The 21,892-nt window shown below is 51.7% G+C and overlaps 1 long non-coding RNA gene across 2 annotated transcripts; it reads right to left on the reverse strand.

Moving 5' to 3' along the window:
• Positions 1–6,428: 6,428 nt before the first annotated feature.
• On the reverse strand, positions 6,429–7,969 carry LOC116786068. Of its 2 annotated transcripts, none has more exons than XR_004356812.1 (3): positions 7,670–7,969; positions 7,185–7,335; positions 6,429–6,686 (listed from the first exon to the last, which is right to left on the reverse strand). It is a non-coding gene; the product is annotated as an uncharacterized LOC116786068 (long non-coding RNA). The 2 variants fall into 2 exon arrangements; XR_004356811.1 differs by having other exon boundaries at positions 7,185–7,338.
• Positions 7,970–21,892: the final 13,923 nt, after the last annotated feature.

Here is a 21,892-nt window from a genome sequence, read left to right on the forward strand (position 1 = left end):
AGCAAACCACATCCCTTCCCATTTATCACCATCCAAGGGGAAAGCAAGGAGGGGGGAAAAACCCGACCCTCCGTGCTGAGAGGGGGCATTAAAACGTTTCCAAGCCTCTTGAAGTTCATTTGCACAGCTGGAGCCGGCCCGGGGCTCTCCGGAGATCCGGAGACGGGAATGAGCTGAGGGAAGGGACAGGGGACAGCCCTTCCCTGCTCCCTGTTTTCTGAGGGTGTCAGAGCAGCATCTCCACGGGATAAATGTGGCCCTGCATGTTCTGCTCCCTGCTCCAGGCAGGGGGATCAATAATCCCAAGGGATAATCCGTGCTGGACCCGGGCAGCTGCTGGAAGCGGAAAGCCAAGAGCATCCCGTGCTCCGGGGGTTGTGCTTCCTTCTGGGAGGGGGAAGGTTTGGGAAGGGAAGGTTTGGGAAGGGAAGGTTTGGGAAGGGAAGGTGAAGTTTGGGAAGGGAAGTTTTGGGAAGGGAAGTTTTGGGAAGGGAAGGTGAAGTTTGGGAAAGTGGGAAGGTTTGGGAAGGTTTGGGAAGGGAAGGTTTGGGAAGGTTTGGGAAGGGAAGGTTTGGGAAGGTTTGGGAAGGTTTGGGAAGGGAAGGTTTGGGAAGGTTTGGGAAGGTTTGGGAAGGGAAGGTTTGGGAAGGTTTGGGAAGGTTTGGGAAGGGAAGGTTTGAGAAGGGAAGGGAAGGTTTGGGAAGGTTTGGGAAGGGAAGGTTTGGGAAGGTTTGGGAAGGGAAGGTTTGAGAAGGGAAGGTTTGAGAAGGGAAGGTTTGAGAAGGGAAGGGAAGGTTTGGGAAGGTTTGGGAAGGGAAGGTTTGGGAAGGTTTGGGAAGGTTTGGGAAGGTTTGGGAAGGTTTGGGAAGGTTTGGGAAGGTTTGGGAAGGGAAGGTTTGGGAAGGTTTGGGAAGGTTTGGGAAGGTTTGGGAAGGTTTGGGAAGGGAAGGGAAGGTTTGGAAAGGGAAGGGAAGGTTTGGGAAGGGAAGGTTTGGGAAGGTTTGGGAAGGTTTGGGAAGGGAAGGGAAGGGAAGGTTTGGGAAGGGTTGGGAAGGGAAGGGAAGGTTTGGGAAGGGAAGGTTTGGGAAGGGAAGGTTTGGGAAGGGAAGGGAAGGGAAGGGAAGGGAGGGAAGGGAAGGGAAGGGAAGGGAAGGGAAGGGAAGGGAAGGGAAGGGAAGGGAAGGGAAGGTTTGGGAAGGGAAGGGAAGGGAAGGGAAGGTTTGGGAAGGTTTGGGAAGGGAAGGGAAGGGAAGGTTTGGGAAGGTTTGGGAAGGTTTGGGCAGGTTTGGGAAGGGAAGGTTTGGGAAGGGAAGGTTTGGGAAGGTTTGGGAAGGTTTGGGAAGGGAAGGGAAGGGAAGGGAAGGGAAGGGAAGGGAAGGGAAGGGAAGGGAAGGGAAGGGAAGGGAAGGGAAGGGAAGGGAAGGGAAGGGAAGGGAAGGGAAGGGAAGGGAAGGGAAGGGAAGGGAAGGGAAGGGAAGGGAAGGGAAGGGAAGGGAAGGGAAGGGAAGGGAAGGGAAGGGAAGGGAAGGTTTGGGAAGGGAAGGTTTGGGAAGGGAAGGTTTGGGAAGGGAAGGGAAGGGAAGGGAAGGGAAGGGAAGGGAAGGGAAGGGAAGGGAAGGGAAGGGAAGGGAAGGGAAGGGAAGGGAAGGGAAGGGAAGGGAAGGGAAGGGAAGGGAAGGGAAGGGAAGGGAAGGGAAGGGAAGGGAAGTTCCTCTGTCCCCAAAGAACAGCAGAGATCCCAAGGCAATTCCAGCCCTTCCAGCAGGTTGGGATTGGGGATGGGTAGGTTTACCCTGGAATTGGGATGGAATTGGAAGGCACCAGTCCCATCAGGTCTCCAGGGACTTGGTGCCACCACCCCAAGCTCCAGTTCTCCAGGTGAGCCCTTTGCTCTCTGCACCAGATTCCCTGCAGGAAAAAGGCACAAATCCATCTGCCCTTTCCTTGGATCAGCAGCAGGATGTGCAGGGAATAAAAACCCCTGGGGAAACCCTGAGGACAGGCCCACCTGCCACCCCCTTGATCAGCAGGAAGGAGAACAGAGGGAGGATGGAGGGGAAGCCCGTGGAGGGAATAAAATCAAAATTCAGGCCAGCCCTGCCTTTTAATTTGCTGATTTCAGGGCCGTTCATAAATTTACATATTTAATTAAATGCCACGGGCTCCCTGTTCCTTATTCCACTTCACAAGGCTGGAGTTCTCTTTCCTTGTGTGCAAGGCCAGATAAGGCTCCCCTGACATTCAGGGAAGCAGCAGGAGCACATTCCAGGGTTTTTAATGCCCTGTGGTTTTCCTCTCTCTCCACCCCTGCTTCTTTTTCTGAGCAAGCTTGGAAATAAAGAAGAGGGAAGTTTCCTTGGGATTGTCTCCCTTCTCTCTGCCAAAGGGGCCTTGGAGGGCTTGGATAAGGAAAGGAGGAAGAAAAGGAGGAATGAGGAGGCTGAGAGCACTACAAGGAAGGAAAAGGGGAGATAAAGCAGATAAATGAAGGAAAAGGGGAGATAAAAAAATGAAGGAAAAGGGGAGATCAAACAAGTAAATGAAAAGGGGAGATAAAACAAATAAATAAAGGAAAAAGGGAGATCAAACAAACAAATGAAGGAAAAGGGGAAATCAAACAAATAAATAAAACAAAAGGGGAAATAAAACAAATAAATAAAGGAAAAAGGGAGATCAAGCAAATAAATAAAGCCAAAGGGAGGTCCAAAGGGCAAGTGAAAGGTGTCCTCCCAGGCTGCTTTTAAAGCTCAGTTTTCTGCTTGAACCTCCCTCCTGGCAAAGAAGATCCCAGGAGGAAAATCCCTTCTTCCCAAAGATCAATGATCCCACTTTAAAGGATAATCAGCTGGTGAGATCCGTGTGTGGGGCTGCAGGGTGGAAATGGGATGGGAGGGGCTCCTTCCACCTGCAGCTCCCAGAGTTTCCCATCAGGGAATTTGGGGCTCCATCCCAGAGGAATGGGATTTGCTGCACTGAAGGGTTTTGGGAAGGGGAGGAAAGGGAAAGGGGAATGGGAAAGGAAAAGGGAAAGGAAGGGAAGGGAAAAGGGAAGGGAAGGTTTGGGAAAGGAAGAGGTTTGAGAAGGGAAGGGAAGGTTTGGGAAGGGAAAGGGAGGGGAGGGAAGGTTTGGGAAGGGAAGGGAAGTTTTGGGAAGGAAGGGAAGGGACAATTTGGGAAGGTTTGGGAAGGGAAAGGGAAGGTTTGGGAAGGGAAGGGAAGGTTAGGGAAAGGAAGGTTAGGGAAGGGAAGGTTTGGGAAGGGAAGGGAAGTTTTGGAAAGGTTTGAGAAGGTTTGAGAAGGGAAGGTTTGGGAAGGGAAGGTTTGGGAGGGGAAGGTTTGGGAGGGGAAGGTTGTGAGGGGAAGGTTTGGGAAGGGAAGGTTTGGGAAGGGAAGGTTTGGGAAGGGAAGGTTTGGGAAGGTTTGAGAAGGTTTGGGAAAGGAAGGGAAAGTTTGGGAAGGGGTTTTCAGTCACAAGGCACCTACACTGATCCCCTCATGTCACTACCTGACCACTTGAGGACTGAGCAGAAGTTCAATCCTGTTGTTAAGGGCATTATCCAAACCTGCCAGGTTTGGGATATCACCCACCTCTCTCCTGCTCCAGTGTTGGACCAAGGACAGTGCCCAGACCAACCTCCTCTGTTGTCCTTCCAGGGACACCAACTCCTGCCTCAAGGAACCAAGTTTAAGAAAAAAAAAAATCCACCCCAAAATACCGAAAAAGAAAAAATCAATGATATTCCCAGAAAAAGGCATGGGAAGGTTCTCTCCAGGTGATCATTCCCTTGGAGGAGCAATTGGCTCTCTCTGTAAGCCAGAGACTCTTCACTTCTGCTGGTAGAAGTCCCTTGAGGAAAGCCAGGTAGGAGCCTCGTGGAATCCCTGCTCAAAATTCCCAGAAATTCAGTGCCCTTTTCCATCAGAAAAGGCCTTTATTCCCAGGAGAACTCCACAAAACCCCACTCACCTCCTCAGCAAGGCTTTGTCCCCTCTGCCAGGACCAGGTCCCTGAATTCCACTGGCAAAGCTCCACCCAAAAACCAACGGATTCCGGCCGGGAAAAGCTGTTCAGGAGTTGGTTTGCTCCTGGTGTTGGTGGAGAGAGCGAATTCCATGAATTCCAGGGTAAATCGGGTCTTGGGATACAAAGGACACCACCGGGAGCTGGGAGTAATGAGGCTGTGTGATCATAAAACCTCCCATTTCATCCTCAGAAAGGAGTGTCACCCTCTCTGGAATTTGTCCCCGGGGGATCACAGATGGGTTTTGGAATTATTTTTTAATAAATTGGTCCTTCTGCTGCAGCCAGAGCCAGGGGAAGCTCCCAGAAGCTGCTCCCAGTGCAAGGGGACAGAAAATCCCGCTTTTCCTCACTTTTCCCCTCATCCCAACGGGTGTTATTTCCCTGCCAGGATGGTGAGAACAGAGCTAAAGGGTTTTCCAAGGTGCTACAGCATCTTCCAGAGGGCAGAAATGAGAGGAAAAGGGGAATTGTGGCATCTGGTTCCCAGTTTCTGGTTCCCTCCCTGTCAGGGGGGCAGTGGAGGGTCTGAGGGGACTGGGGAGGGACTGGGGAGGGACTGGTGGGAATTGGGGTGATTGGGGGAACTGGAGGGACTGAAGGGACTTGGGGAATTGGGATGGGCTGGGCAGGAATTGGAGGGATTGAGGGGGGACTGGGAGAACTGGGAGAGTGGGGGGGACAGGGGGACAGGGGACTCAGGGGACTGGGAGGACCTGGGGAGGCTGGAAGGACTGGGGGGATTGGGATGGACTGGGAGAACCGGGAGGACTGGGGGAACTGGAAAGACTGGGAGAACTGGAAGGACTGGGGGAAGTGGGAGGATTGGAGAGGACTGGGAGAGCTGGGAGGCCTGGGGGAAGTGGGAGGACTGGGTGGGTTGTAAGGACTGAAGTGAACTGGGAAGACTGGGAGCTACTGGAGGACTGGTGTAACTGGAAGGACTGGAGAGGACTGGGGAGACTGGGAAGACTGGGGGGAACTGAGAGACTGGGCTTGACTGGGAGGACTGGGGGAACAGGGAGGACTGGGGGAAGTGGGAGGAATTGGAGAGGACTAGGGGAGACTGGGAGGACGGGGAGAACTGGGTGGGCTGGAAGGACTGAAGTGAACTGGGAAGACTGGAAGCTACTGGAGGACTGGGGGACTGGGAAGACTGGGGGGAACTGAGAGACTGGGCTTGACTGGGAGGACTGGGGGAATGGGAGGAACTGGGAGGACTGCAAGAACTGGGAGGCCTGGGTGAAGTGGGAGGACTGGGGGGGACTGGAAAGATTGGAGAGGACTGGTGGGACTGGAAGGACAGAGTACTGAGAGGACTGGAGGGAACTGAGGGGACTGGGAGCTACTGGGAGGACTGGGGGGGGACTGGAAGGACTGCAGGGGACTGGGGGAAGTGGGAGGACTGTGGGAACTGGAAGGACTGGGGGAAGTGGGAGGATTGGAGAGGACTGGGGGAACTGAGAGGACTGGGGGGGACTGGAAGGACTGGGGGGGGGGCTGGAAGGACTGGGAGGGACTGGGGGAAGTGGGAGGACTGGGATAATTGGGCGGGCTGGAAGGACTGAGGTGAACTGGGAAGACTGGGAGCTACTGGAGGATTCAGGGAACTTGAAGGATTGGAGAGGTCTGGGGGGACTGGGCGCAGCTGGGAGGATTAGGGGGAACTTGGAGGACTAGAGGAAACTGGGAGGACTGGGGGGGACTAGAAGAACTGGGGGGGACAGGGGGAAGTGGGAGGACTGTGGGAACTGGAAGGACTGGAGGGCACAGGAAAGACTGGGGAACTGGGAGGACTGGAGGGAACTGGGAGGACGGGGGCTGACTGGGAGGACTGTGGGAACTGGAAGAACTAGGGGGAGCTTGGAGGACTGGAAGAAACTGGGAGGACTGGGGGTGGAACTGGGGTTGACTGGGAGGACTGGGGCAACTGGGATGTCAGGCAGGAAGAGTCAGGCTGGACAATCCCAATGGATTCTATTTTCCTGCCCTGGTACCTTCTCAGCTGCAGCCCCTCCACCCCTGGTGGGGATTGGGGCAGTGCTGGATCTCAGGTCCTGCCTCCGGGGTCACAACTTATTCAAATCCAAGGCTTTGTCCAGGATGGTTGGGAATGTTAAGGATCTGCTCTCCAAACCCCAGGAACCAGAGGGAAGTGTGTCTGCAGACCTCATTGCAGGGCTCTGTTTGGTTCTGCTCCAGGTTTGCATCCAGGGGTCTTAGGAATTACCTCATGGGAAAAACTTTATTTTGTCTTGGGGGATTTATAAGGGGGATTGGATATACATATGAAAAAGGGGGAACACCATGGGTTTTATGCAGAGGGCTGATGAGATTAGGATGTGGATTCTCTGGCGCGGGGGTAGGACGTGATAAATTCATGTAAGGAGTCTCTTCCATTCTGCTGGAGAAGGCAGGAAGAATCCACAGAGATGAGGTCAGTGAAAAGGGTTTTTCCCCCAGCTTTCGTAGTTCATGGCTTTTTGCAGAGACTGCTCAGTTCCCTCTCTGCAGATATTATATTTTTGAATCCTATGAGGAAGAGAAATTGGAGTATCTCTTCAACAGCAGTGGGGTTGACCAGGAGAAGAGGCACCAGTTCTGGCTGCTGGGAGTGGTATTGCAGCTGGTGACCTGTTACAGAGCAACAGCAGGGGCTGTCAGGCTGTGGGTCAGAGAATCCCAGGATCACTGAGGTCGGAAAAGAGCTCTGAGATCATCCAGTCCCCCCTGTGCCCGATCCCACCTTGTCCCCCAGCCCAGAGCACTCAGTGCCACGTCCTGTCATTCTATGGACACCTCCAGGGATGGGGACTCCAAACCTCCCTGGGCAGCCCCTGCCAAGGCCTGACAACCCTTTCCAGGCAGAAATTCCTCCTCATGTCCAACCTGAGCCTCCCCTGGCACAACTGGAGGCTGTTCCCTCTCCTCCTGTCCCTTGTTCCCTGGGAGCAGAACTCGACCCTCCCCCAGCTCCCCCCTCCTGTCAGGGAGTTGCAGAGCCAGAAGGTCCCCCCTGAGCCTCCTTTTCTCCAGGCTGAGCCCCCCCAGCTCCCTCAGCTGCTCCTGCTGCTCCAGCCCCTTCCCCAGCTCCATTCCCTTCCCTGCACACGTTCCAGCCCCTCTTTGCAGACTCCAGACAACGGAGATACTCAGAGCTCACCTAATTTTCCATGGTTGCTCCATCTCCCCTTTCTCTCCCGCAGCATTCCCGGTCTCTCCAAAGGCAGGGGAGAGCAGATGAGTGATTTCACTCCCCTGGAATTGCGTCGGTGCCATCTGCCGTGGCATATGCTGCTCCCACCACACACCGCCTGCTTTGATGAGCACACAAAATTGGATCCGCGGGAAGACGAGCCCCATCAAGGAGACACCACCAGGATCTCTTGGATCCCGCCGAGTTGGGAACGCTCCTGGCTCCGGGATGCCAGAAAAAAAAGCCTCTTTTTGGGAGGCTAAACCTCAGATAAGTCAAAGGAAGGGGGTATTTAGGAGAGCGGGCATATCACACACGTGAGGTGTTAGAGAGACGTTGTGGAGTTTAAGCCCGGCTTTGTTAATGAGGGTAATTAGAGCCGAGCTCTCAGCAAAGGGAACACAATCCTGTTGTGTACACAAGCGGAGAAGAGTAAATACCCATTACTTTACCCGTTTAATCTTCCCGGAGGGATGAGGGGAATCAAAGGCTCCTGCCTGTTGACAAACGAGCTCCTCGAGTGCTTTGGGCTCGGGGTGGGAGGCTCGAGGCACGAGCTGCTCGTTCCTCCTCCAAGGAAAGTCCTTCCACAGCGCTCAGTCCCACTGGTGCTGCTCCTCACCTGTCCCCAGGACCATCCTTGGTGTGCTCTTCCAACCTTTTCCATGGAAAATCTCTGTAGCCCCAACTCTATCATTCTCTCCTTGAAGGAAGGAGCCGATTGCCTGGAAAGTCTTGGAGGAAGGAAGGAGATGATTTCGTGGGAAGTCCTGGAGGAAGGAAGGAGATGATTTCATGGAAAGTCTTGGAGGAGGAATGAAGGAGATCATTGAAGTCTTGGAGGAAGGAAGGAGCTGATTGCCTGGAAAGTCTCAGAGGAAGGAAGGAAGGAGATGATTTCATGGAAAGTCTTGGAGGAGGAATGAAGGAGATCATTGAAGTCTTGGAGGAAGGAAGGAGCTGATTGCCTGGAAAGTCTCAGAGGAAGGAAGGAAGGAGCTGATTTCGTGGGAAGTCTTGGAGGAAGAAGGAGGTGATTTCATGGAAAGTCTTGGAGGAAGGAAGGAGATGATTTTGTAGAAAGTCTTGGAGGAAGGAAGGAAGGAGTTGATTGCCTGGAAAGTCTCGGAGAGAGGAAGAGGATGATTGCCTGGAAAGTCTTGGAGGAAGGAAGGAGATGATTTCGTGGGAAGTCTTGGAGGAAGGAAGGAGCTGATTGCCTGGAAAATCTTGGAGGAGGAAGGAAGAGGATGATTGCATGGACAGTCTTGGAGGGAGAAAGGAAGGAGCTGATTGCCTGGAAAGTCTTGGAGGAAAGAAGAGGACGATTGTATGGAAAGTCTTGGAGGAAGGAAGGAGCTGATTGCATGGAAAGTCTTGGAGGAAGGAAGGAAGGAAGGAGCTGATTTCGTGGGAAGTCTTGGAGGAGGAAGGAGATGATTTCGTGGGAAGTCTTGGAGGAAGGAAGGAGATGATTTCGTGGGAAGTCTTGGAGGAAGGAAGGAGCTGATTGCGTGGAAAGTTTTGGAGGAAGGAAGGAGATGATTTTGTGGGAAATCTTGGAGGAAGGAAGAGGATGATTACATGGGAAGTCTTGGAGGAAGGAAGGAGCTGATTGCATGGAAAGTCTTGGAGGAAGGAAGGAGCTGATTGCGTGGAAAGTCTTGGAGGAGGAAGGAAGGAGCTGATTTCGTGGGAATTCTTGGAGGAAGGAAGAGGATGATTGCCTGGAAAGTCTTGGAGGAAGGAAGGAGCGGATTGCCTGTATAGTCTTGGATGCTGCAAGCATGAAGTTGGGACCTTCAGCCTTGATGCCCCAACCCTTTCCACCACCCCACTCTGAGAACATAAACACAGGGAACGGGAGCTCAGAAAGATTTTCTGGAACAGCAGGAGGCAGAGGCACATTCGGGGAATAAACCCCGTGGAAATCCATTGCCCGGGGTTGGCGGGGGGAATAAAACCCGTGGAAATCCATTGTCCCCCGCAGGGTTCCCAGTTAACATCTCGCTCCATCTGATAATGGGAAACGAGCAGCAAATTGCCCCATTAAGAGCACGCCCAGCTGGGCACGTTCCCTCTTAACGCCTTGATAAGGAGCAGAGGGGCCACTCCAGCACTTGGAATGACGTTTGGTCAAATAGCTGATTATGCTGGAAAATGGAGATTCGGCGCCAATGACTCTCAGAGAAGCAGTTTTCCAGTCATTTGATCAAAAGCCACTTACAGGATTTTTTTGGGGGGGAGGTGCTGGTTTTATAAATTATTCTGAAACAGTAGCAGCAGTTCAATCGGAATCGTTTCATCACACGGAATATTTTGATTTTTTCATTTTTTTCCCAGGGCTGCTGCTTTTCAAATTTTAGCAAAATGCGGTGATTATGCCACAATTAAAACGAGGGGAGGGAAGCAACAAGCTGAAACCTTTCCTCTGAGAGAGGAAAAATAAAAACAACAATATCCCATCACTGTGCATCCGGAAATGATTTTTTTTTTTTTTTTCGGATTTGAAGGGGCAACTCTGCATTTTTAATCTCCTTCTAGTCTTTGGGCTTTACTCTGGGCGGGCCCAAAATGCATTTAAACCCGTTCTTTCTGCAAATTCTTCCCAATTAAAATGGAACAGCTTATTTCCCACAGCAGAGAAAAGGCTGCAAACGGAATCCCGAGGAATTAGGAGGAGCGAGAGGCTTTCCTGGGAAAACGCAGAGGTTTCCAGCCTGGAAACCGGTTGTTGATTCGCTTTGGGCGCGTGTTGGAGCCTGGATTTGTATCTCCCTGGGTTGTTTGATTGATGGGTTGAATCAACCACCTGCTGTGTGTGTGTGGAGGGGGAAGGGATGGGTGGAACCTCACGGGGGTGGGGTGGGGTCCTGTCCCTCATGGCAGCCTCTGGAATACACATGGAGAAGCCCTGGAGCAGCTGCCAGTCACAAACAGCCCGGGAAAACCTCACCAGCCCACAGCTCCCAGGGACAGTGAGGACACTGCCCTATAACACCCCACAGCTCATATTGGGACAGTGAGGACACTGCCCTATAACACCCCACAGCTCCCAGGGACAGTGAAGACACTGCCCTATAACACCCACAGCTCACAGGGACAGTGAGGACACTGCCCTAGAACATCCACAGCTCATATGGGGACAGTGAGGACACTGCCCTGTAACACCCCCCAGCTCCCAGGGACAGTGAAGACATTGCCCTATAACACCCCACAGCTCACAGGGACAGTGAAGACACTGCCCTAGAACACCCCACAGCTCATATTGGGACAGTGAGGACACTGCCCTATAACACCCCACAGCTCACAGGGACAGTGAGGACACTGCCCTATAACACCTCCCAGCTCACAGGGACAGTGAGGACACTGCCCTAGAACACCCCACAGCTCCTGGAGGGACAATGAGGACATCGCCCTATAACACCCCCCAGCTCATATGGGGACAGTGAGGACACTGCCCTATAACACCCCACAGCTCACAGGGACAGTTAGGACACTGCCCTATAACACCCCACAGCTCACAGGGACAGTGAGGACACTGCCCTAGAACACCCCACAGCTCCTGGAGGGACAATGAGGATGCTGCCCTAGAACACCCCACAGCTCCTGCAGCCCCTCACCCAGCCCAGACTGGCAGGGACAGTGAGGTCACTGCCCCTCCCCTGCCCTGGAGCCCCAGAGTGGGGCCAGTGGGTCACAGATCCCTCCTGGGGGGTGCCCAGAGCAGATCCAAGCCCAGCCCAGCTCTGCCTCCTGTGCCAGCCCTGCCATCGCCCCCGGGGGAGCTGCTCTGCCACCAGGGCCCGGGGGCAGCTCCAGGATCTGTCTCTCCCTCTTCCTCCTCCTCTCTTCTTGCTCCCTCTGCTCCTCTTTCCCTGACCCTTTCCTGATGCTCTGGGTGGCTTCGGGAGCTGCAGGGGTTGGATTTTGGCTTCGATGCTGTGGATCAGTCTGGGCTGGGTCAGGATTGTGGTGGAACATTTTTGGCCAGTTTGTGGGGTGCCCTTTATGAACTTTTGCCAAGTTCCCTCATTTTCTCCCCCCCCAATTAATAAAAGCACCTCTGGGAACAAGTCTGTGCCTCGTTGCCTCGACACTTTCTCAAGGTGTTAAAGAACCCTAAATCCATATTTTAAATAAAACTCCTGGCTGAGCCTGTGAGCTGCAGCTCCGGGGCTGGAATGTTACAGGGAAGGGATTTGGGGTTTTTATTCCATGCTGGCTGATGCAGGGATACCCCACTGTGCAGGGACAGTGGGATTCCCCATGGGGTTCCTCATGGAATGCTCCACGGTCTCCACCCTTTGGGTGTCCCCCTCCCTGGCAGAAGGAAGGGCTCTGCTGCCTGGAGCCACATCCAGACTCGTGGGGAAGGATGAAAACACCCCCCAAGTCGTTCCTTTTGCTCCTCAAATCCCTGAGCTCAGCTTTGCTCTGTGCTTCTCACCCCAGCATGGCTTGGGACAGGGAAGGGATGGAGTTCCCATTCCCAGAAGGGTTCCAGGGATGTGGCACTTGGGGACGTGGGTCAGGGGTGGCCTTGGCAGTGCTGGGGGAATTGTTGGACTGGATGATTAATTTGGAGGGGTTTTCCAACCTTAATTATTCTGTATTTTTATAGATAGAGAAACCTATTGGAAGGAAAAGGAGGGAAAGGGAATGGTTTGGGAAGGTTTAGGAAGGTTTGGGAAGGTTTGGAAAGGGAAGGTTTGGGAAGGGAAGGTTTAGGGAATGTTTTGGGAAGGTTTGGGAAGGGAAGGTTTGGAAAGGTTTGGGAAGGGAAGGTTTGGGAAGGGAAGGTTTGGAAAAGTTTGGGAAGGGAAGGTTTGGGAAGGGAAAGTTTAGGAAGGTTTGGGAAGGGAAGGTTTGGGAAAGGAAGGTTTGGGAAGGGAAGGGAAGGTTTGGGAAGGGAAGGTTTGGGAAGGGAAGGTTTGGGAAGTTTTGGGAAGGGAAGGTTTGGGAAGGTTTGGGAAGGTTTGGTAAAGGCAGGTTTGGGAAGGTGGAAAGGAAAGGAAAGGAAAGGAAAGGAAAGGAAAGGAAAGGAAAGGAAAGGAAAGGAAAGGAAAGGAAAGGAAAGGAAAGGAAAGGAAAGGAAAGGAAAGGAAAGGAAAGGAAAGGAAAGGAAAGGAAAGGAAAGGAAAGGAAAGGAAAGGAAAGGAAAGGAAAGGGAACAAGGACTGGGAATGATGAAGGACATCACTCAGCAATGTCTTTTTTTCTGGATGAAAGTTCCCTTGCTGTGCAGGAACAGCAAAGCTGAGCATCCCTGGGATTTCCCGGGAAAAAACTGATGTTCACAAAACTGTCTCAGCTCCCAGATCCTGCTGGAAATGGGAAGACCGGGAGGCCACATCTGTCCTGGCAGAAGAATCCGGGGAAGCAGAAGGGGGGGGGGTGGCTGCTGCCCACGCTGCTGAGGGCGATTAGGGAAGCGATGCCACCGTGGGAGGCTCGGGAAGCGCCGGGAAGCGCCGGGAAGCGCTGCCAAGGTGGGAGGTGCCTGTCGCTATTCATTTGCCGAGCTTTCGGCAGGGATCCCTCTCACACCGCACGCGGAGCACCGGGAAGAACATTCCTCTTTCTTTTCGGAGAGGAACCCGGATAATCGATGTTGTTTGCTCGGGCTCTGTCCGGAGAGAGGAGGGAGCTCTGAGATGTGTCAGATCCCGCAGGGAAGCAAAGCAGGGAATGTTCTGCCGAGTTCAGAGGGGAGAAAAATAACCAGAGTCAAACGGGGGGGAAAAAAGAGATTCAGACTCATGGATTTGTCTGAAGAGAGAACACAGAGAGACTCTCTTTGCTCTGGTTTTCTGTGGAGGGGCTGACACTGAGCTCTGCTCTGGGGGGACCAGGGACAGCACCCAGGGAATGGCTGGAGCTGTGTCAGGGTAGAGTCAGGTTGGATTTTAGGGAAAGGTTTTTCCCCCAGGGGCTGGTTGGGCACTGCCCAGGCTCCCCAGGGCAGTGGGCACAGCCCCAAGGCTGCCAGAGCTCCAGGAGGGTTTGGCTGATCCTCTGGGACACAGGGGGGGACTCCTGGGGCTGGGCCTGTGCAGGGCTGAGGGTTGGGCTGGATGATCCAGGTGGGTTCCTCCCAGCTCAGGATGTTCTGGGATTCTGGGGTTAAACAGCTCCCATGGGAACAGCTCTGCAGCCCCTGCTTGGCTCCACACAGGGCTTGTGGCACCTTAAGGACGAGGTCACATCCCAGAATTGATTTGGGGATGGAAGGAGGTGAGAAACATGTTACTGCAGGGAATGGCAGTGAAACCATCCAGCTCCTCTCCCACAGAACCACAGAGTGTCCTGAGCTGGAAGGGACCCACCAGGACCATCCAGTCCAACTCCTGGCCCTGCCCAGGACACCCCAACGTTCCCCCCCTGTCCCTGAGAGCGTTGTCCAAAGCCTCCTGGAGCTCTGGCAGCCTTGGGGCTGTGCCCACTGCCCTGGAGAGCCTGGGCAGTGCCCAACCACCCTCTGGGGGAAGAACCTTCTCTTGAGATCCAACCTGAGCCTGTCCTGGCACAGCTCCAGCTGTTCCCTGGGTCCTGTCACATCAACCACCCCATGAGACTCCCATTTTCTTTCTCCAGGATCACTCTTGGTGGACCCAGAGCCAGCCAGTGACCCTTTCACTGCCCCAGAATAGAGGGAATGTCACCAACCCCACTGTGGAAAAGGAGAACTGGGTCTATTTTTGGTGGGAACACTGTCCCTTTTCCAAACTGAAATTCAGGACCAGAATTCCTGACTCAGATTTACCTCCCTCATGAGGGAAATAGGTTTTCCCTTTGTCCCCTTGCCTGGCAGAGCAGCTTGTCCTCAACCTCAGGGTGACAGGGAAGGCCAATCAGGGGCTTTGGGATGTCCCAGGGAGGAGCAAGAGCTGCTCCATCATCCCTAAAACTCTGATCCCTGTTAACACAACAAACCTGTGGCAGAGCAGAGGTTTAAACACGGATATTCCCAAACCCTGATTAGGGAGGGAGGTGAAAACCCTCCTTTTCCCTCATCCCCTACACAGAGCTCTTCTCTCCATCTGAATTTTCTCCTTCTCTCTCCTGATTTTTTGTAGATTTTCCCTTTGTCACCCTGCCTGGCAGAGCTACTTGTCCCCAGCTTCAGGGTGACATGGGGTGGCTGCCCACAGGGAAGGGCAATAAGGAGCTTTGGGATGTCCCAAGGAAGAGCAAGAGCTGCTCCATCATCCCTAAAACTCTGATCCCTGTTAACACAACAAACATGTGGCAGAGCAGGGGTTTAAACACGGATATTCCCAAACCCTGATTAAGAGGGAGGTGAAAACCCCCCTTTTCCCTCATCCCCTCTTCTCTCCAGCTGTTTTTTCCCCCTCCCTTTTGTGGGCAGTGAGGATCCCTTCCCTCAGGCATTCACAGAGTGTTAATTTTGACTGATTGCTGCCTTCCAGCCTCGGGAAGAACAGCTGCTGGATGTGTGGGATCGGTGCCATCCTTCTGCTGCTCCAGGCTGGGATGTGATTGCTCCTCTGTCAGGAGCAGGGAAGGGGCTTGGAAGAGGCTCAGCTCGTTTCTCTTTTATCCCTGAGAAAGGAGGACTCTTCCCTTTTCCACCACAGGCTTCAGGTGCCAAAAGATGGATCATCCCTTTGCTTTTCCCACTGTGATCCCACCTGACCTTGGTGTCCCCCGGGACAGGGGCACCAAACTGGCAAAGGGGTAGAGGACGGGAGGGGAATTTTCTTGGCTGAAAATGGGAATTCTCCTGCCTTGAGAGAGCAGAGGATCCCCCTCTCCATTTCCCAGACAATTAAGGAAGGTGCTGAGGGGCCACAGATGGGATTATCCAGAGGAATCCCATTGGGCAGCACCAGCCTTGGCCAAGGCCATCCAAGAAAACTGTAGGGACGTGAACATCCATCTCCCAAATCCTTGGGCAGATGTCCACACACCTGATCACCCATCCCAGTGTGGAATCTCATTCCAGAAGTTATTCCAGTGGCTGGAGACCACCCTTTTTGCACCGCAGCTCTAATTAATTGTGACAACTAATTAAGCTTTCCCTGGAAGAACAACATGGGGATGCAGGAGTGGCTCCATGGCCACAGCAGCCCAGCTCTGCTGCCAAGGCCTGGAAAAGCAGGATGATGCTTCCAGGCTCTGATGGCAGTGACAAAATACCCTTCTTTCCATATTAATAATTTTATTATATATTGGTTTTTCCCCCCCATTCCAACTGCTGCTCTTCACTGTCCTGGGATGAGCAGGATAAGCAAAGGAAGCTGCACAGGAAGGCAAAGAACTTGTGTTTTGAAGACTTTTTATTTGGAAATGAAGAGTTGCACAGAGGGTTTGAGGTTGAAGTTTTGGGGATTTAAATCCTAATTTTTTTCTTTTTTTTTTTTACTTATTGTTTTGTTTTGATTTTAGTAATTTTCTTTCATAGATTCACAGAATGATTTGGGTTGAAGGGATCTTAAAAATCACCTACTTCCAACCCTCTGCCACGGGCAGGGACACCTTCCACTAGATTTTCCTTCATTGACTCACATCACTGGAGAAAATCCAGAACAATTTCCCTCTATTAACCCTAAACAGGCACCTGGATCTCTTTTATCCAGCTGGGAGAGAGGAGGAATCTGAGAACATCCCCCTTTTGGGGAGTTAAAGTGCTTCCAGCTCGGGGCTGGATGTGGCATAAAGAGGCAGATTCAGCAGCTGGAGAGGCAGGTGGGCATTTCAACCCAGGAATTCTGGCACTTTTCCAGGCACAGGCACCCCCCACAAATACAAATTCCCTGCAGGAATGGAGAGAGAGAGAAAAAAAAACCTTCCTCCAACACGGGGGTGGTGGTGGGTTTTCACCTTTGTGGGGTGTAGGAAGAGATCGTGGAATCACAGAATATCCTGGGTGGGAAGGGACCCACTGGGATCCTCAAAGTCCAACTTTGCTTTGCCTCCCAAGAGGAAATTCCTGCTGGAAATTTTGGGCAGTGTCTGGGTGAAATCAGGGCTCTGTTGAGCACCATCACCCCCTGCTTCCCTCCCACTTGGGGTGGAAAATGAAAACACTCCCAAGCTCCTGTGCAGAAGTGGTTCATCATCTGGGAGGCCTTCAAGAGGCCACCAAAGCTGCTGGAGCCCATTCCTGATCCCCAACCCAAGGAGACCCAAATCCAGTTATTTCCAGAGAGTCTTCTGATGTGTGGGAATGACAGGGCAGTTTGTGCCCTTTGGGATCCTCTCTCCCTGAGGATCCACGAGGATCTCCACTTCTGAGGTGACTTCCACCATTTTTGTGTCCAACCTTTGGGCTTCTGGGGTGAAATGTTCAGCTGGACACCAAGTAAATCCAAGTTCTTGGATAGACAGCAATGCTGAACTCCCTCAGTGCAGCAGGAATAGGGGTGAATATGAATTTACAGGGTCCTCACCTTGCCCAGAACGACCCTCACCCCAAACCATGAGTCCAGTGTCCTTGTGCAGAGCCAGACATCCCATCTGTACATTTATTTACCTCTAATATATGGGAGTAATTTGTGGCTTAAACAAGAATCCCCCTGGACTGTAACTGCCTGGCAGGTAGAGAAAATGAGCATAATTTTTGGATTTCTGAGGTGAAGACCTGAAACTTCCTAAAGTCATGGAAAATATGGCAAATCACAAGCAAGGTCTCCAGTGGAAAGCTGTAAATCTGCTGTTTTGTCCTCTACAAGGGCCAAGTCAAGTGTTTAACTAGAGGAACACTCCCAAGCTCTTGTGCAGAAGTGGTTCATCATCTGAGTGGCTTTCAGGAGGCCACCAAAGCTGCTGGAGCCCATTCCTGATCCCCAACCCAAGGAGACCCAAATCCAGTTATTCCCAGGGAGTCTTCTGATGTGTGGAATGACAGAGCAGCTTGTGCTCTTTGGGATCTCCCTCTCCCTGAGGATCCACGAGGATCTCCACTTCTGAGGTGACTTCCACCATTTTTGTGTCCAACCTTTGGGCTTCTGGGGTGAAATGTTCAGCTGGACACCAAGTAAATCCAAGTTCTTGGATAGATAACAATGCTGAACCCTCTCAGTGCAGCAGGAATAGGGGTGAATATGAATTTACAGGGTCCTCACCTTGCCCAGAACGACCCTCACCCCAAACCACGAGTCCAGAGCCAGACATCCCATCTGTACATTTATTTACCTCTAATATATGGGAGTAATTCGTGGCTTAACTAAGATGCTCCCCAGGGCTGTAACTGCCTGGCAGGTAGAGAAAATGAGGTTAATTTTTGGATTTCTGAGGTGAAGACCTGAAACTTCTTAAATCCATGGAAAAGGACTCGTAAAAGCCCATGTCAAAGGTGGCAAAATCACAAGCAAGATCTCCAGTGGAAAGCTGTAAATCTGCTGTTTTCTCTTCTAAAAGGGCCAAGTCAAGTGTTTAAATTGAGAGCAAGTGCTTAAATGAGTGTTTAAACGGGCAGGGAGAGAGAAGACAACCTCAGAACCACTTCATCTTCCCACTTTTTCCTCTCCTCTCCCCATCCCGCCTCTTTTTTAACTCAGAGTTGCGACGCTTGGCTCGTTATCCACCCCCCAAAGCGGCAGCGGCCGCGTCTCTGCACCATCAAAGCTGCTTAAAACGCATCCCCCCGCTCTCCTCCCTCGCTGGATTGTCCATAAAAAAAAAAAAAAAAAAGGCACCCCCTGGTGTTGCTCCCTCACAGCTCGTTTTCCCGGCCCACAATGAGCTCCCTAATCCTCCCTTTGTGCCTGGCAAAATATTCATCACCTCCAGAACCACCCGGCCCCTGCTCTGTGAAAAATCACAGCTTGTTGGGCAGAAAAGGCATCAACCGGTCCCATTAAAGCCCGTGTCAGAAGGAATCTCTCTCGCTTTATTATCAGCTGATTTAAATACTAATGAGCCAATAACCCGCGTCGGAGGAGAATAATAAAAGCCATAAAAAGCAGAGGGACCTGCAGCAGTTTGTCAGGAATGTTTCCAGGCTCCTTTTCCACGCAGGTGTTAAATCCTGTTCGAGGTTCAGGCTGGAAGAAAGGGGGGAAAGGGTGTCCCACGATGGGCAGACAGAGGTGGGGAAAGGTTTGTTGGAAGGCACCAGGTCTGGAGGGAGCTGTGGGAGGGTTGAGTCATGGGGTGGTGAGATGGGAGAAGCCTCCTGGGCGTGGGTCTCGCCCCGTTTGGGGGGGTGGGGGTGGCAAATATTTCCATGCTGGAGGTTTGGACCTGACTTGTAGGTCAGTGAAGACACTTGGAAGGTGTTTTATAGAGCTCAGAATCCTGGAATCGTTTAAGGTTGGAAAAGCCCTCCGAGATCATCAGTCCAACCATCCCCCCAGCACTGCCAAGGCCACCACTGACCCATGTCCCCAAGGGCCACATCCACAGGGATTTGAAATCCCTTCAGAGATGGGGACTCCACCACCTCCCTGGGCGGCTGTGCCAGGGCTGGACAACCCTTTCCATGAGGAATTTTCCCCCGATATCCAACCTAAACCTCCCCTGGCACAGCTTGAGGCCGTTCCCTCTTGTCCCGTCGCTTGTTTTTTGGGAACAGAGCCCGACCCCCCCCCCCAGCTCCCTCCTCCTGTCAGGGAGTTGCAGAGCCAGAAGGACCCCCCTGAGCCTCCTTTTCTCCAGGCTGAGCCCCCCCAGCTCCCTCAGCTGCTCCTGCTGCTCCAGACCCTTCCCAACTCCGTTCCCTTCCCTGCACACGCTCCAGCCCCTCCATGTCCTCGTCCTGAGGGGCCCAAAACTGACCCCAGGGGATGGTCACTGCCCTGGTCCTGCTGCCACACCAGGGCTGGGACAATCCAGGATGCTCTTGGATGCTCTTTTGAAGGCAGATGATGGATTGGAGAAGGGCTGGGTGGTTGGCAGTCACCAAATCCTCCTCACTGTGTGACACCCACAGGCCAAATCCCTGAATTCCACGTCTTGGAGCAAACACTTGGGCACTCAAACCTCTCCCAGCAGGAGGACTTGACTATTCAGAAGAGCTCAAGTGCCTGAAATGTGGAGACTTTAATAAATAATTTAATAAATAAAGACTCCTCTGGAGTCCAATGGAGGATGTTCATGTTTACAAATCTCTGGATCAATCCATGGCACCACATGAGCTCTCAGAGCTCCCTGGTGTTAATGGACATTTTTCTGCCTTCAGTCTGTTACAGTTTCATCTTTATCCACTCTTCTTGTTATTATTATTACCATTATCATTATTATTATTGCTATTTTAATTTTCCTGCTCAGATTTATGAATTTTTTGGCTGCAAGCAGGGGGAGTGGAAATGAGAAAATCCACTCCTGGGTTACATCAGAGAGCCAGGACAGCAAGAGAATAGGAAATGAGGAGCAGCAATAAAATGGATTATTAAAAGAAAAAAAAAATACTCCTACCCTTGAGTTCCTCGCTCAATTAGTAAGAATATAAGTTATTAAAAAAAGAATAGGAGAATTAAAAAGTGAAATCAAGTGAGGGATAGCAATTAATTGAAGAGGAATGAAACAATGGTAAATAAATGGGAAAGGAGGCGAGAAGAGACATATTTTCTCCTCCAGCTTGGCCAAGGCATCAAAGGGGTGTTCAGGGACATTTAGGAGGACAGAAATGACCTTTTAGAGGAGATGCCAGGTTGGATCTGGGTCACTGGGTAAATCGCTGAATCTCTGTGCAATTAATTCCTCAAGGTCTTGATAAAATCATCAAGAGTTTCATGATTTACCTTCAGAAGAGCCCCAAAAACCTCCCCCGGGGTTTGTTTGTGTCAGAGGAGGTGCTGAGGAGAGGAAAGGCCTGATCTCCCCAAGGTTTCCCAGCGGAGGAGTGACAAAGGGAGAGCTTGGAACAGGTCCTAGGATTAGATCTGCTGCATTTATTCCTGGCTCTGAAGTGCAGGAGCTGCTCAGGCTTTTAATTGTTGGGAGAAAAGCTGGATCCTGGTTAAGCCAAGCCTGGGATGTGGAGGGAGGGACACGAATTGTCCTTGTCGAGTGGGCACTGATGTGCTACAAGGAGTCAGGATCAGGGCAGGGGAGTTGAGATTTGGGGGAACTGAGCCAGGTTTGGGGTTTTGTGTTTTAACATCCCAGTTTTGAGATCTACCCAGTTCTGCTCCCTGGAGCAGCTCCTGGATCCGTGTGCACAGCCAGGTTATGAAGTGAAGAAGTGCCCAGTCCTTGGCCCCAGAGATACTGGCTGACAGCAGGACATGGAACAGGCTGGGCCAGGGAAGGGCTCCAGCTTCCTGTTGATCCTTCTCATTCCGTCCTTTGGTAGGAAAAGCTGGATCCTGGTTAAGCCAAGCCTGGGATGTGGAGGGAGGGACATGTATTGTCCTTGTTGAGTGGGCATTGATGTGCTACAAGGAGTCAGGATCAGGGCAGGGGAATTGGGATTTGGGGGAACTAAGCCAGGTTTGGGGTTTTGTGTTTTAACATCACAGTTTCAAGATCTACCCAGTTCTGCTCCCTGGAGCAGCTCAATCCTCCTGGATCCGTGTGCACAGCCAGGTTATGAAGTGAAGAAGTGCCCAGTCCTTGGCCCCAGAGATGCTGGCTGACAGCAGGACATGGAACAGGCTGGGCCAGGGAAGGGCTCAGCTTCCTGTTGATCCTTCTCATTCCGTCCTTTGGTAGGAAAAGCTGGATCCTGGTTAAGCCAAGCCTGGGTTGTGGAGGGAGAAACACATATTGTCCTTGTTGAGTGGGCATTGATGTGCTACAAGGAGTCAGGATCAGGGCAGGGGAATTGGGATTTGGGGGAACTGAGCCAGGTTTGGGGTTTTGTGTTTTAACATCCCAGTTTCAAGATCTACCCAGTTCTGCTCCCTGGAGCAGCTCCTGGATCCGTGTGCACAGCCAGGTTATGGAGTGAAGAAGTGCCCAATCCTTTGCCCCAGAGGGGTGTTCTTTGGGCCCCCTGAGTCCAAAGTAAAGGGAGAGGGGAAAACCTGTTGGTGAGAGTGGTGGTGCAGTCTGGTCAAGGGTGGTGGTCTCAGTCTGGTTGAGAGTGGTGGTCTGCAGTCTTCCTCTGGATCCCAGGAGCTTGGAAGAACAACTTCCAGGGAAGTTCAGCTCTCCTGGGAGTTTACAGCCATTAACAGTCGGTCTGTGGGGCATCAGGGATGATCCAAAAAGTGCTGTGGGTTGATGGTGAACTTGGAGGACACGGATTGGGACACACAGAGGCAAAGCAGAACATCATCAGGACCGGGATAATGGGGTGGGATGTGAGGGACTCACAGATATTCCAACACCTCAACGAGGTCCAGGAGAAAAATGGGGACAAACTTTGTCCTGTTGCAACAGGACAAGGGGTTTTGAGCTAAAAGAGGGTTGATTGAGATTGGATATAAGGAAGAAAATTTTTATTTAGATAGATATATTATAGATATTTATTTATACAGATATAATATATATTATAGATATTTATTTATATAGATAGATATATATTTATATATGTTGCATAATTTTTTACTCCTATAAATCTGAGATTTTTTTAATTTCAAAAATTTTTACTCTCATAAACCTGTTCATTTTTTAAATTTTCGCTCTTATAAACATGTTTTTTTCTAATTTCATAATTTTACTCCTATAAACCTGGGCTTTTTTAAATTCCATAAATTTTTACTCCTATAAACCCAGGATATCTATTATATATAATAGATATTTCTTTATATAGATATATT

This window comes from Chiroxiphia lanceolata, chromosome 4, assembly GCF_009829145.1.
Source record: "Chiroxiphia lanceolata isolate bChiLan1 chromosome 4, bChiLan1.pri, whole genome shotgun sequence".
NCBI classification, from domain to species: Eukaryota; Metazoa; Chordata; class Aves; order Passeriformes; family Pipridae; genus Chiroxiphia; species Chiroxiphia lanceolata.